We start from the raw sequence: 16,961 nt of genomic DNA, 5'->3' as shown, positions 1-16,961 counted from the left end.
TCCTTCTAATGGAAAAAATATTTGAAGATTTTTCTCAAATTCTGGATACCAACAACATTTTCATTTACTTATTACTTTTATATACTTTTATTTTTAATTTAACGAAGAAAAGTTATTCCTCATAAAAAGCTCTTCATGGCCCAAGATTTATGATGCAACCATCATATATCAATTTTATTTATTTTATACGAGGTATATAAAAAATATTAATTTCGATCAACAGTAAAGTACCTTTATAGTTCACAACATTTAAATTAGAATGATATAATTGCACATTAAAACATAATTTTTAATTCTACACAACTTTTCATAATAGCAATTTTCCATATTATGAATTAAAATACGTACATAAACAAAGTTTTCGTTATGATAATGCTCGCATTTTCAGCTTGTTTTTACTATATACAATATACAATAATAAATTGTCCATTAAAAATACATTATATAAATATATACATATACATATATAGCTCTCATTTTACAGTTCATGCCACATTCTTGTGTTACAATTTCTCTGGCGCTCTTCTTACCACTTCTCTCCATTCTATTCTGTCTAATACCTTGTTTCTCCAGTTATCTATTTTTAATTCACGTAAATCTGCTTGGACGCTGTCAAACCATCTTTACGGGGTCTTCCTTTCTCTTTTTCCCGACTGGTTTCCTGTTCAATATCATCCTGGTCATTTTGCGATTTTCCAATCTTTGCACATGTCCCAGCCATCTTCTTCTATGCGCCTTTATTATTGCGGTGATTTTTGGTTTCGTATAGAGCTCTTCCAACTCTTTTTTATTTGTCCTTATTCTCCATTCCATTTGTGTATTTATGCCTCCGTAAATTGACTGGAGAATTTTCCTCTCCCATCTTTCTAATCTTTCTTAATCTGCCTTTCTCAAAACCCATAATTCAGCTCCATATACAACCGTAGCTCTAATCACTGTATTATAAATTCTTTCTTTTGTTTTTCTTGAAACAAACTTAGACTTCATTAGGGATCTCAGCATTTCGTATTTCTGGTTGCCTTTTGTAATTCTGGATTCTATTTCTTTATCTTCATGTCCATTTTCCTTTACTTTCACACCAAGGTAGGTAAACTCTTCCACTCTGTCAAAACTGTATATGTAATCTTTCTCCCCTTGTATTTTTATAAACTCTTCATTGTCTTGCTGTGAATTCCCCATTATCATGTACTTAGTTTTCTTTTCATTTATGTTTAGGCCAAACCTATTTGCTTCTTTTTCTGCCTTTTTTTGATTTTGCTAATATTGTTAGATCATCCGCGAAAGCTATACATTGATGTTCATTTTTAAATATATTTTTCTTCCATTTTTATGCTGCAATTCCTCATTACTACTTCAAGAACAAGATTGAATAACGTGGTTGATATCGGGTCACCTTGCGTGAGTCCTTGTTTGATTAAGTCCTCTGAGACGTCTTTCCACACTACTTCACTTTTCATTTTTGTCAAAGTCATATCAATCAAGCTAATCAATTTTTTGGGAATTTTAATTCTTTCAGAGTACGGTACATTTCTTTTCTATTTATACGATCATATAGGCCAATCAAGTTAGGTTTTTACTAGACATAACGGAAAAGACGAGGTTTGACAGTTGAAATGTGTAGTATGAGATATTACAAAAAGACTACCATCTTTGGATTCATCAATTTTTTAGTGGAACATTTTTTAAATAAACAATCAAAACGTCAAACTTAGTTTTTTACTCATAACTTAAAAACTTGTTTATTTAGAAATTTGACGTCCACAGGTAACTTTCTCAGAAAAAAAAGATACATCGAATGAGATACGCTAAATAAAAATCGGTTAATAAACAAAAAAGTTATTGCAAAACGGATGACAAAATCACTGTTTTTGAATATAGTTAATAACAATTTTATTGTTTGTTAAAATACGTTTTAATATACCCACAATTAAGGGTACTATGGTGTTTGAATGGTGTGCAAAAAATGGTCCAGATCTGTTAAATAGTTTTCGTAAAATTGAATTTGTTTATAAAATTTTTTGAAAAACGAGCTAATTTCTGAGGCTGGTCCAGTTAATATGGCTGAATGTATCTCAATAATCCGGGGCTCATTTCCTTCGTTAAGATGTATACTAACAGCTTATGAAAAAAAAGTAAAAAAGAAATTACGTATACGTACACAAAATTATTTGTTAATAAATAGCAGTTTTTAAGCTTATAAACAATTACAATAATTTCGTAGAAATTAGATCAAATTAAATGGCAATAAAAAATACGGAAAGCTGGTTAAAATACACAACTTTCAAAAAAAATTTTTAGGTCCTACGACACTTGGGGTCTGAGATAGCCTCTTTTTTTTTAAATCACTGTTACGTTAATTAACAACACTAAGAGCTGAAATTAACCAATCTTTTATAAGAAAGGTCAAAGTTTTTAACAAAGTTTTTAGTAAGAAAAAATGTTAAAAATTGTTTAAATATAAGTGTTATAAACACAGAGTATTTTGCGTTCCGACTAAAGTAAAAAATAGCGGGCGTAGTCGACTGACTGAATAGTGGGCGCGTTTGGCGACCGGCATGCGGCAGCAACTATTAAAATTACGTTATCCCGACCACAAAAACCCACTTTAAGGTGAATGACAAATTTTCGTCATTCCTTATGTTTTCGAGGTCTCTGAATCCGAATATGGACTTAATTTTTTTCTAGAATTAGTGGAACATGTTCAAAAATCAAATTTTATGCAAAAATGCGAAAAATCAATTTTGATGATTTTTCAATTTTAACTCACTGTATTTTTGGTCGCTGTAAATATTTCCTTTTGAAAATTTTACTGTGTTATCTTTGAAGCATTTAGATAAGAATGAGATTTGTCCAAAATGACTCAACACGTTAAAAGAGAAGTTGTTAATTTTTAAACATTTTGTCGTCAGATTTCGTTAGTTTCATGTTTACTTAAAAAAGTTGAGTGACAAACTTTTTAGTTTATAATTTTAATTAACACAGAAATAAAATAGAATTTATGAAGTTTTCCAAAAAAATTTAATTTAAAATATGCAATAGAAAAAATGTTATGTGACTTTATAGACGAGCGGCACACCCCAAAAAAAGCTTATTACTCGAGATACTGATATCTACTAATTTTGGTCATACTTTATATTTTTGATGGTGCTCAAAACTAAAATTAGGGTTGTTTTGAATTTTACGTGGGGGAACATTATCAAAATCGCAACTTTACCCTAAAAATAAAAAAAAATCACGTTTTTTTGAGTTTAATTTGCTACAACTCTGTTCTATTGTAATATTTTTTTCTGATATTTTTATAGTATATATTTCTCACCTTTCTGAAGACAATGGGACCTGCTTCAATATTTCTGTCTTGCCATAAAGAAAGTTATAAATTGTTTGAAGTAAAAGGTGCAGATCCTTGAATTGCAAAGTTTAATCGCAAAAGTTGAGTAACAAAATTAGAAATTTAGCTGTTTAATTAATTTTAAGTTAAAATCTAGAGTACAGAGAACAAAATGTTTTATAGAAAAAAAGTGGTGTAACTTTTAATTAAAAAAAAAAAAAGTGATTTCATTTTTTTTATTTTTAGGATAAAATTGCGATTCTGACAATGTTTCCCCATCTAAAATTCAAAATAAAACTCATTTTCGTTTTCAGCGCCATAAAAAGTATAAAGTAAGACCAAAATTAGCCATTCACCACACCGTGGTTGATATCTCGAGAAATAAGCGTTTTTTTTTTTGGGGGGAAGGGAGTACCACGTACCACTCGTCTGTGGCCTTTTTATTGTTATTTTTTAAATTTATTTATTTAAAATATAATTTTACTAAATAAATGTGCAACATAGTAATATTCATAAAATTCAAGTTTCTACCAAAATATATAAATATAATATTAAGCTTCAAATCCGGTATACTGTCAATGTTAAAAATGGGCTGCAACGGTCTAGCGCTAGCGAATGCTAGTCCGCGAATTTATTCTCATTCGGCTGCGCCCATCATTTTTTTTTACTTTAGTCGGAACGCAAAATACTCTTTCTTTATAACAATACTGTTTAAACAATTTGTAACATTTTTTCTTGCAAAAAACTTTGTTAAAAACTTTGACTTTTCTTATAAAAGATTGGTTAATTTCAGATCTTAGTGTTGTTAATTACCGTAACAGTGATTTTTTCAAAAAAAGGGGCTATCTCAGACCCCAAGGGTCGTAGGACCCAAAAAATTTTTTTAGAAGTTGTGTATTTTAACCAGCTTTTAGTTTTTTTTATTACCATTTAATTTGATCTAATTTCTACGAAATTATTGTAATTGTTTTTAAGCTTAAAAACTGCTATTTATTAACAAATAATTTTGTGTACGTACATGTAATTTTTTTACTTTTTTTTTCATAGGGTATTAGTATACATCTTAACGAAGGAAATAAGTCCCTGATTATTGAGATACATTCAGCCATATTAACTGGACCAGCCTCAGAACTTAGCTCGTTTTTCAAAAAATTTTATAAACAAATTAAATTTTGCAAAAACTATTTAACAGATCTGGACCATTTTTTGCACACCATTCAAACACTATAATGCCCTCAAGTTTAGGTATATTTAAACATATTTTAATAAACAATAAAATTGTTATTAACAATATTCAAAAACAGTGATTTTGTCGTCCGTTTTGCAATAACTTTTTTGTTTATTAACCGATTTTAATTTGGTGTATCTCATTCGATGTATCTTTTTTTTCTCAAAAAGTTACCTGTAGACGTCAAATTTCTAAATAAACAAGTTTTTAAGTTATGAGCAAAAAACTAAGTTTGACGTTTTGATTGTTTATTTAAAAAATGTTCCACTAAAAAGTTGATGAATCCCAAGATGGTAGCCTTTTTGTAATATCTCATACTACACATTTCAACTGTCAAACCTCGTCTTTTCAATTATGTCGAAAAACGGCTTATTTTTTACTAACTTGATTGGTCTAATATGCCTGCTTGAAATCTATGAACAGCGCATACAGGGTAGTTTTCAGCGTGAAAATCTGGTCTGTTACCGAACGGTTGGATCGAAAGCCTGCCTTGTACTCCCCCACAGTATCCTCCATAAATTCGTTCAGTCTTCCACGTATGCATTGTGCTAATATCTTATACCCTGTCTCTAGGAGTGCTAGTCCCCTATAATTTTCACATGTTTGTTTATCTCCTTTTTTCTGTATGGGGCAGATTCTAGCCAGCATCCAGTCATTTAGCATTTTTTCCTCTTCCCATATTTTTTTCACCAGCTCATATAGTTGCTCGTACAGTTGTTCTTCTCCTACCTTTAACATTTTTGTTGGACTGGACTTTTGTTGTTTTAAGTTGGCTGATTATATTTATTATCTCTTGTTTTGTTGGCGTCCTGTATTATGTCCATCTCGTCCTTTTCAACATTATTTAATAGCCTTTGAAATAATTTTTATATCTTTCTAGCACCTGCGCTGTTTCATTTATTAGTAATCCTTCTTCATTCTTAATATAGATGCTTCGGCTTGTATATCCTTTGTCCATTCTTTTAACCTCTTGGTAAAATTACCTTATTTTTTAGTTTGAAATTTTTCTTCAATTTCGTTTAGCTTATTTTCTTTGGATATTCTCTTCTTTCTCCTACATTGTCTTTTCATTTGACTTCTTGCGTCCCTATACAAATTTTCTTTCAATAGCATTATTTGTCTAGCTCTCCTCACTGCTTCAGCTGCTTTTTCACATTCTTCATCATACCAGTCATTTACTTTTCCTTTTATCACTGTACTGTTTAGAACTGACTCATTTGCCTTCCTTATTGATGTTTTTACTTTCTCCCATCTTTCTTCGATTTCCATGTCTTGTGCGCATGTTGCCAGTCCTATGTCTATTTTCTCTTTATATTTATTTTTACTTCTTCACTTTTCAATAGGGTCGAATTGTATTTTCTCTTACTTTCCGTTCTTTTCCTTTTTCCCTTCCCGGTCGCACCCCAGTCTCCCATGCATGTCACTCTTACTAGGTCTTAATTGCATTCTGCTTCTCTCATGCTTTTTATTTTTGATATAAAATTTATGTCCATTTTCTCTATTAGTACATGATCTATTTGGTTAATTGTTTTTCCGTCGGGCGACTTCCATGTCCCTTTGTGGATTTCCTTCCGCCGAAGTTGTGTACTTCTTATTACCATATTTCTCTCCATTCCAAAACATACTGCTCGGTGCCCGTTATTATTTGTTATATCATGGTTGCTATGTTTCCCTACTATGTTCTCACATATATCTTCCTTTCCAATCTTTGAGTTAAAATCGCCCATTATTATTTTCATATTGTATTTCGGTGTTTTTTCGTATTCCTCCTCTAGTTGCTCATAGAACATGTCTTTCTTATCTTCGTCCGCATCGTCTATGGGAGCATGCACATTTTTAATGCTTATATTTCTTCTTTCCCCTTTCATTCTTAAAGAACAGTCTGTCAGATATAGGCTGAAAAGCTATTACCCTTGATTTCAAGTTTTCCTGTAGTATGAAACCTGTTCCTCTGGTTCTGTTTTTTCCACTACTTTTGAAAAAGATTGTGCCCTCTACATCCACTATTTCGGTTCCTAATTGTTTGGTTTCTTGTACTGCAAGCAAGTCCAATTTATATTTCTTGACTTCTCTTACTAGTTCTTTCAGATTGCCTGCAGCATACGTCCCTCTCACATTCAAGTTCCAAAGTTTATTTTTCGTATATATTTCTCATTTGCCTTTCTCTTTATATAATTTATATAATTTTAAAAAATTCAAAGAACAAAATTAAAAATAAGCCAATTTAATGCGGTGGTAAATTTTTAAAGACACCTCAAAAAGTAATGGGTTTTGCGGATTCTGATCTTGCAGATGAATTCTGATTTTGATCAGAATCCATCATTCGATAATGCAAAACAAAAAATTCAAAAGTATTTGATTAGCTTATGCGTTTCCCGAGGTATTTTTCCCTTTATTTATATTATCTCCTACCTTTATATTTTCCTTTTTTTAGTTTTAACGATTTTTGACTTTACGGTACCACTCAGGAGTCAAAACAACAATTTTTTTTTGCAAAAAGGGTGTAAATCAACATATTTATTATTGTTAAATAACAGATAAGTATAAAACAAAAATATCTCAACAGCGTTACCTCACGAAATGTCTAAAGAAAATATATGCAAATATTAGGTAGATCGGTCCAGCAGCTTTTGAGATATAATGTCCACCGCCTTCACAAAAGCAGTTTTGAAAATAAAACGCGTTTAAAGTATTGTCAACTTTTATATTAAATTTCTTTTTTTTTTCTATTTAATCGTAAAGTGATGCACAGCGGATTATATTTTTGAACTGAGGAGTAATTTACAAAAGAGAATGAAAACAGCTGTTGATCGTTGCTCGCTACGCTCAAGCGCGCTGGCGCGAACCTGCTGCAAAGCGAGTCGAAGGAAGGGATATTTAATAGGGTGGGTCGTTTTTATACTTTTTTTTTAATTTCAAAACGCCTGTAGTTGAAAAAGTTGCTATTTGTAAAATTATCTTGTACAAATTTTTTAAAATTTTTTTCGTCACTATTTGAGCCCCCAGCCAGCCCCCTCAAAGAACAAAAAAAAATTAAATCAACAAATTAATTTCCTTGTATTATGAAATAATGCAATATGGTTCTCTTATTACATAAAAAAATATGTTTAATTTTTAGATATATTTAGGCCCCCGCCAGCCCTTAAAGCTTGTTACGCACGGTGAGCTATACTATAATATAATAGTATATTATATCATACCGATCTCATTATAATGAGTGAGGCTGCATACATGGAACTAATGCTTCCCTGTGTGCAGGCTCACTCATTACTATAGTCAGCGATATGATATACTATAAATGTACATTATACTATAGCTCCCCGTACGTGACAAGCTTTGGCTAAAAACAATCCAGTACTTTTTCACTTTAGAGCAGCTCTTCGCTTATTTTGTGGTTTAAAATATACAAAATAACCTAGAACGCACCATGGAGAGGTAGCTGCTATCGAGTTCCATCCCTGCCCACCCATCCACCCAACCATATGAGTAATTTTTAATTTCCTACTTCATAGTCTGATTTGCTATTAAACTTTGGCATGTTGCTTCTAGATGCTGTAGTTGTACGTATCCAACTATCCCTATTAGTAAACCCGCATACGGCCAAAGATGCCTCCGTCACTAATTTGACACCTCTTTGACCAGCCTGTGTATGGCAGGATAACTTCCATAAATCTCCTTCTGGATAGCTACCAGTTTTAATAAGTTCTTGAATGTCTTCACCAGCCAGGCTTTTCGTCATTAGCGGCTCCGATTATCTGCACCCTTGCAAATTTATTCAATCAATCTAGGATTCTGCTTCAAAATTATTGAACTTGGGAATTTACCATTTTCTCGCAGTGTTATTCAAATTTATAAGATTTTATTTCGCTGTCGATCTGCACTTTAATATCCTTTTGTATCCTAATTTTCTTATATGACTACGTGAGTCAAAGATCATCGTTAGTAAAATATTTTCAGGATGGCCATAAAAGCCATTTCGTTGGATCACAGTGTCAACTACAGCTTTTAGTTCGTCACTTTTTTTTTTTTTTTTTTTTTCATCACTAGGTGGGGAATCTGCAAACAGACGACGGAGGTAAACATTTCCGACAGTGCTGGGTTCCTGAGCTGAAACCTCATCAGTGTCACGTCGACCAGTTTGGCCCTAAATCGGACCTCCCTGCCCTCCGTAACTCCGATGTGGCCGGGACCAGCTAAACCCCACCCCTCTCATACTAGGGCATCAGGTTGGAATCGCCCGTTAAGGCATGACTTCTCCCTGATGTCCTTCTTTTACCCGATTCTCAATCACTCGTCATCACGCATTAGCTTCCGTCTCTCGCACTCATCCGACCACTACGTCCTTCAATCATATGCTGTCAACCTCTTATTCTTACTACCTATGCGGGCCCAGCTCTGCCTCCTCGATACCTGCCAGAACTGCGTCTAGCTCCCGCGCTTCCTTCTCTTTTATCGACAAAACCTTTCTCACATAATTGTGGATTTTGTCCCACCATCGCTCATCAATCACCATTTTCTCTACCATCTCTCTCACAGACGCAAACACTCTTTCCAACTCATTCCTTTCCCTTGCCCATCTGACACACTCCAGAAGGGTATGTGACACAGTGTCCGAAGTCCCACAGTACAAGCAATTGTCCGATTCGGTCTTTTTGAATCTGTGTAAGTAGCTACGGAAGCTCCCATGTCCTGCGAGCACCTGCGTCAGATAATAGTCTAGGCGCCTGTGCCCGCAGTCCAGCCAGCCTCGCAGATTCGGTATCAGTGACTTCGTCCACTGCGCCACATGCTCCGTTACATCCCACTCGGCCTGCCACATCTCAATAGATGTGGCCCTCTCCTCACTTCTAACGTTCTCCCCTTGTAGTTCTCTATTTCTCTGCTGGAACATTCTATCTCTCTCACTCACCAACACATGTAAGGGAACACAGCCGGTGATCACCCACAGGGCAGCAGCAGACACAGTCCTGTAAGCACTTGCCACCCGCAGCAAACTAGTTCTGTCCGCGCGTACCAAAAGCCTCTTGTATGCCTGTATTTCCACAGCGGCACTCCAGACTGGTGCCGCGTAGAGGATGACAGATTGAACAACACCGTGTAGAACCCTCCTCCTTTCGGATTTAGGTCCCCCGATGTTAGGCATTATCCTCCCCAGCGCAGCCGCTCTTTCCGCTGCCTTCCGGGTCACCTCCCGGACGTGCTCTCCCCAACCACCATTCGTATGTAAGACCACTCCCAAGTACTTGACGTACTTCTTAGGAGTGATCCGCACGCCCGCACAGTCAAACACCATTCCATCTCTCTTTCTCGGGCCTTTAAGGATTACCGCCTCCGTTTAGTTCGTCACTTAAATAGCTGGAATATTCAATTAGCTTCCAAAGATGAAGAGTTCCAAATGTACACACTGGTACAGTTTTGATTAAAAACCAAACCTTAGCATATACTCGCAGACTATACTCTGTTAAAATTTTTAAACTAGGCGGCGGATTCTTTACTGCAATGTAAGCCCTCAAAATACGATTCGCCGTAGTTAGCCATCTTCCATGAGATAATTTGCAAGGAGGGATATTCGCTAAATTATTTGGACAGTTTTCGGAAGATATGGCAGTGCACATCTGGTATAAATATTTTTGATTGCTGCTTAGTTCTTTTAAATTTACCTCAGGAAACTTAACTTTGAGTTTTTCGTAGCACACAACAGGTAATCGCTCATAAGTTTCAATAAGTTTGCCGATAGAACACGAGAATGATAGAGGTCCTATGGTGTTTCCGTCCAGATATCTAACCAAATGTCGCAATGGCAATTCGTTTGTATGTAGTTGACATATTTTCCATTGCAAGGGTCGTTTATGACGTATTCGCAATTCCATAAAATGTATTACACCACCGTGGGGCCCAGTGTTAACGACAGTACCACCGCAGCCAACAGCAGTCAACTCCATAATTGACATCGGATTTTCTGTTAAATAATTAAAAATCGTTTATGCTGTGGTCTTTGCAGTACCATTTTGAGGTGTTACGTGCCCTATATAGTCACTACCAGATTCTTTCAATAACACTTTATGTTCTTCGACAGTGGTTTTTCTAGATGACGATTCTCCCTGTTCTTGAATGTGAAGGGTTTGATTTTTGCGACCATCAAAATAGAGAGCTTGCAGACTATCATCATCCTTTATGTTTCTTTTTTGTAAATCAAGTCGTTGCCTTTTTCTTCGTCGATCTAATTTAGACTTGTCTATTACATAGACTTGTCATTTTTGAATATCAATCCAATATCTTCAAGAACTGCACTAGCGATCATTGCTCATTTTCTACTCGATAATCCAGTTCGGTCTATTAGGGGTCCTTCTGGACCTGAAAAAATTTACCCGTGGCAGTGGGGTTTAAGGTTTTTTTTAAATTAAATAAGTATTTTTTAAGTGCATTTGAAGCTATTTTTAGTCGTGTGAAGCATCAGGTTTCATTGATGTAAGAATTAAATTTTTAATTTTTTTAGGGGTCGGGCGGGGGGCTAAATATTAAAATAAAAAAAAATAAAAATATCACTATTCATTCTAGACCATTTGCCAACTTTCTTCACTACAGGCATAAAAAAAACTAGAGAACCGACCCTCCCTAATATTTAATGCTCTATATTTCCGGTAATTTTGCTCCAATCGATCAGATATTTTTAAACAGTATTCTTGAAGTTGTGTACTTTTAAAATAATAAAAGAAATCGAATATTTACCCCCCTACTTAAAACAAACTTTGTTTAACAAGTTTCACGTATTTGTTTACCAATCAAATTTTATTAAAACTAATTTAAAAATCCACAAGGAAAAAGTTTTCCTGTAGCTGGCTGTATATCACAAAAAACATATATCACAACATATATACATATATCACAAAAAACTTTTAAGTAAAATCCTTCATAAAAGGTACCTATATTTATAAAAAATCCCTAAAAAGGGCTACATCCAAAAAGCAGAACAAGTTTCCGATCTGATAACAGACCATCATCAGTGCTGACCTAAAATAATTATAACCTAATAACTTAAAGCAAAATATAAAATGTTGACAAAGGTTGAAAAATATATAGGTTATACTCAAAAGACGCTGACATGCTAAGCCACCAAAATTGAAAATATTTGGGTAAAAACCCTTCAAACTTAAATAGTCATGGAAACGTGACTTTAAATATTATAATAAACAGAGATGTATAAAATATCACATGATAAAAGCCCGGGTACCATCTGACCCTCACTTGAGTTGAATTCGTGATAAGTTTAAAACATATAAAATAGGTTTATCAGGTATTGCTTACGTGTTAACGTTCATGGCTACCGGGCAAGTAGTGTAAACAGGTAAGCAAATGTAGGTGCACTACACCGGTCTGTTTACCAATAAAAAAATATATCAAAATAAAGACTATTAAAGAATCAATAGTTCTTTTCCTAACAAGTGCAGAAAGTCATTCTTTTCTGCACGCGACTGCAGTTTGCCGAACGACGCGAAGCGGGAGTTCGGCAAGCAGTCGAGTGCGGAAAAGAGACTTTCTGCAAGAGTTAGGAACAATATTTTTTCTAAGAGTCTTTAAAAAATTACCAAATCTTAATCAATTAATTTAATTAATATGCAAATACATACACAAATTAATTCTTTGACAAGGTTGTCAAAACCAAACTTTCAATATAATTAGTTAGCATGACGACGATCTTGGTTTCCATGACGATGATTCAAAGACTGTTATTGTCTACCTATTTGACTTTCGAATATTATGTCAAAATAATTTTATTTCATCGAATTGTCAGTAGTAATTGCACAAGAGCTCTGAAATTATTGAATTTTTCCCGAGTGACACTTTGACAGTTTTAATTTCACGAGCCGAAGGCGAGTGAAATTATGTCAAAGTGTCATGAGAGCAAAAATTCTATATTAATTTCAGAGGTCGAGTGCAATTTGTTGCGATTATTTCATGAATAAAACTGTTCAAAACCAAAATTTTACTGTAATTTATTTATGTAAGTACCATTAAACACAAAGTTTTTATAAATATTTGACGATTGAAAGTCATCACTTTTATAATTTTTAAAACATTAATTGTCATTAATGTCACTGAATGTATTTTTTCGTAGCAACGAAGGGCATCTGACGTAATATACTTAACGACGGGAGATTATCAAAAATTATCGATTTAATTCAGATTTCTGTAGCTTTCTATTGGTCAGAATCTCCTATGAATGAAATAATCGCGTTAATTTCATTAAAACAGGAACACAATAAGATATATTTGAAATAAATTAGTAAACAATATCTAAATATTAGTTTGTTGCATGTATTATAATTACTTTAAGGCCATATTAACATATCTAAATTAACACGCGTACGGAAAAGTAAAAACCGCGTGCGGAAATGTAACACGCGTGCGGAAAAGTAACACGCGTGCGGAAAAGTGAAGCTTTCTAAACTAAAATGCGTGCGCGAAAGTAGACATTTTTGCACGCTCGTAGAAAAAATTATTATTGTTCAGCAATAAAATATATAGCCCAGCATATAGAGTATGCAGGGCTAGACTGTGGACAGCGATGCAGGAACTTGGCTTTCCAAAAAAACTAGTCAGGTTGATACGGATGTGTATGGAACAGTTACGATGTAAGGTGAGAGTTGGACAACAATACTCGGAGAATTTGAAATAAACAATGGACTAAACAGGGAGATGCACTTTCACCACAACTCTTCAATTTAGCTCTGGAGCACATAATCAGAAGTGCAAGAATCGAAAAACCCAATACAGTAGAATTGGTCAGAACATCACCATCGATGACTTTAACTTTGAGCGCGTTAGAGAATTCAAGTATCTTGGAACAACAATAACTGAAGACAATAACGGATCACAAGAAATAAACAACTGGATATAGGCCCGCAACAGATGTCTTTTTGCCCTCCAAAACCTTATAAAATCAAAACAATTAACAAGACGTACGAAGATACAAGTCTATAAAACAATAATACGACCCGTTGTGATGTATGGAAGCGAAACGTGGACGATAACAAATGCAAACGAAGAGAGAATACTTGTTTGGGAAAGAAGAATCCTAAGGAAGATCTTTGGTCCTGTGCTGGATGAAGCATCAGGACAATATAGGATAAGAACTAACAAAGAGCTCGAAGAACTTTACCCAGACGCCAACATCATAAAAGAAATAAAGTCCAGAAGACTCCAATGGGCGGGACACCTCAGAAGACATTCTGACGAAGAAGCAGTAAGACTGGTATGGGAGGAAGTCCCAACTGGAAGGAGACCACGCGGACGCCCTCGACTCCGGTGGCGAGATAATATAGCAGGAGACCTAAGCACTATGGGCGTGGATAATTGGATGGAGGTTGCTCAAGACGGAAAACAGTGGAGGCATGTTGTCGAGTCGGCCAAAACCCACGAAGGGTTGTAACGCCACGGAGTAAGTAAGTAAGTAAGTAATAAAATATCTGCTTAATACTTTTCCTTATTATTTCCTAATTTTCTTAGAGTATAAATGATTATTATACCATTATCATCTACTATTCTACGATTATGCCCAGGGTATAAATGATTATTATACCCTTATCTATTATTCTACAATTCTGTTATATTATATTTGCATATTAAAACTTATCTGAATTTTTGTTATTTCTACATACAAAAGGATTAAGCTATAATTAAGATTACTTAAAAAACATTTAGTTGAAAACAAAATTTAAATTTGTTAAATTTATAATATAATTAAAACTTTATTTAACCAGTGAGTGACGATAATGTACATCCTCTTCTTCTTTTTTGTGTTTTGATTATGTAATCATTTACCCAATACATGTAAAGTTATACGCGTCTTGATCGAGGAAATGCACACTCAGGGATAAAATTCTGCTTTGAAGATAATTTGACTCTCCGGGGGTAATGACCACAGCGATAAAATAATAGCGATCTATGCTGATATACTAAGTGTAGGTAACAAAAAGGCAGGTCATAAATTATATCACATATTCTGGAACCAAAAATAGTTCGATTGAACCTAACTTACCTTGCTAAAAATGTACACATAAAAAAAGTTACAGCCACTTGAATTTGAAGTTACAAAATAAAAATCGAGTTTTTCCAATATATCGAAAACTGGCTGACAGAATCAAAAACTTCGCATATACAAGTCTATTCAGATTGTTACATTGCTGGAAAATGGAGCAAGCCAAAGGAATGTGGCAAAAAAATTGAATGTTAGTCATTTAGTTGTGCAGAGAACTTACCAAAGATTTCTTGATGCCAAAAGGAAGACAGCAGTCAGAGAAGCTCGCGTTCCTGCTATTGCTGCATTGTGAAACCGGACATAAACTGCTAGAATGTTCCAAAGGCATATTCAGCAAGTCCAAGGACCAGTAATCGTAGTTCCTTTTGTTCGACGAACATTAAGAGAACAGGGTTTGACAGCTTGCAATCCAGCAACGGAGCCATCACATACTACTGCTCACAAAAGACCTAGACTTGCACTTGCCCGTGAACACGTCAATTGAACAAAAGAGGATTGGAAAAAAGTATAGTTCACGGATAAGTGTAAAATATCAATTTATAGAAAATATAGCCGAAATAAGGTATACAGAATAGCTCAAGAACGTTATGCTGCTTCCACTTGGTCACACCGGGGTTGTTTTTGGTGGTGGCTCAGTAATATTTGGTGGTGGCGCCTTAACAACACACATATGCTGGATTTACTGGCAATGGTAATCTGCTAGTACAAGGTAACGCGAGACCACACACGATAAGGATTGTACCACAGTATCTTGAACATAATGGTATTACAAAAATTGACTCACCTTCTCAAAGTCCAGACCTTAGTTCTATTGAGCATAAATGGAGCCTTCTAAAAAGGCATGCACAATAGGATGCATCGAAAAAGGCGAAAAAAAATATTTTTTTTTGCGATGGAAAAGTAATACCTCACAAAGGTATCTTCTGCCCCCCCCCCCCCCCAAGAAAATTAAAAATTTTGAAAAAATGTTAACAGACGAAAAAAATTTTTATTTCGAAACGAAAATGTAATAGCTTACAAAAGTTGCCTAACACACTATTTAGTATTTTAGTAAAATTGCGTTGAAATAAAAAAATATTTTCTGTCCCCCACGGCAACTAAAAATTAAAAACATACATTAATATGCGAATTTCTTTTGTAAGGGAAATGTAATACCTTATAGAACTTGAATATCGGGTGTCCACTTATATGTTCCCCCATTTTAACTTCCTATAACTTCTAAACGGCTCAAGATAGAAATATGCGGTTTTCACTGAAATGTTTTATTTTAGTAAAAGTTTTGTCTGAATGGACTGAATTTTTATATCGCTTTCAAATACGAAAAGAAAAATGGCGGATTTTTGAAAAAAACGTTGTTGACTTTTTTTTAATGGAACACCCAGTATATTTTTTTGTAAATTGAAAGAAAGATCATTCACCTATCCAGCGATATAAAGTTTTCCAAAATCGGTTGCCAAATCACTGAGTAATTAATTTTTAAAATGAGAGGTGCAACGTGGATATCACATACCTAAATAACATAACTAAGCAAATTGATATAATTGATGGATTCGACCGTTACTTGATGGAAGTTCATTTTATCTAACAATAAAACACTGAAAACGTTTGTTTACTTCACAGAATTTTGTGGAAGTATAGAAAACAAACGTTTTCAGTGTTTTATTGTTAGATAAATTGATATTATGTTATGTGATTTCCACATTGCATCTCCCATTTTACAAATTAATTGCTCAGTCATTTGACCACCGATTTAAAAAAATATATATCGTTGGATAGGGAAATGACCGTTTTTTCAAGTTTTTAGGTAAATGGCCATTTTTTATGTCGCTTTTAAATAAAAGATGGCGGATTTTTGGAAAAAAAACGTTGTTGACTTTTTTTATTGAAACACCCAGTATATTTTTTGTAGCTTGAAAAAACGGTCATTTACCTATCCAGCGATATTATATTTTTTAAAATCGGTTGTCAAATGACTGAGCTAATAATTTTTAAAATGAAAGATGCAATGTGGAAATCACATAACATAATATCATTTTGCTTAGTTATGTTATTTAGGTATGTGATATCCACGTTGCACCGCTCATTTTAAAAATTAATTACTCAGTGATTTGACAACCGATTTTGAAAAACTTTATATCGCTGGATAGGTGAGTGTTCTTTCTTTCAATATACAAAAAAATATACTGGGTATTCCATTAAAAAAAGTCAACAACGTTTTTTTCAAAAATCCGCCATTTTTCTTTTCGTATTTGAAAGCGATATAAAAAATTCGATCCATTCAGACAAAACTTTTACTAAAATAAAACATTTCATCGAAAACCGCATATTTCTATCTTAAGCCGTTTAGAAGTTATAGGCAGTTAAAA

The sequence above is a fragment of the Diabrotica virgifera genome, chromosome 8, assembly GCF_917563875.1.
Source record: "Diabrotica virgifera virgifera chromosome 8, PGI_DIABVI_V3a".
NCBI lineage: Eukaryota > Metazoa > Arthropoda > Insecta > Coleoptera > Chrysomelidae > Diabrotica > Diabrotica virgifera.
The sequence above is the reverse complement of the archived record's forward strand: the minus strand, read 5'-3'. Positions refer to the sequence as shown.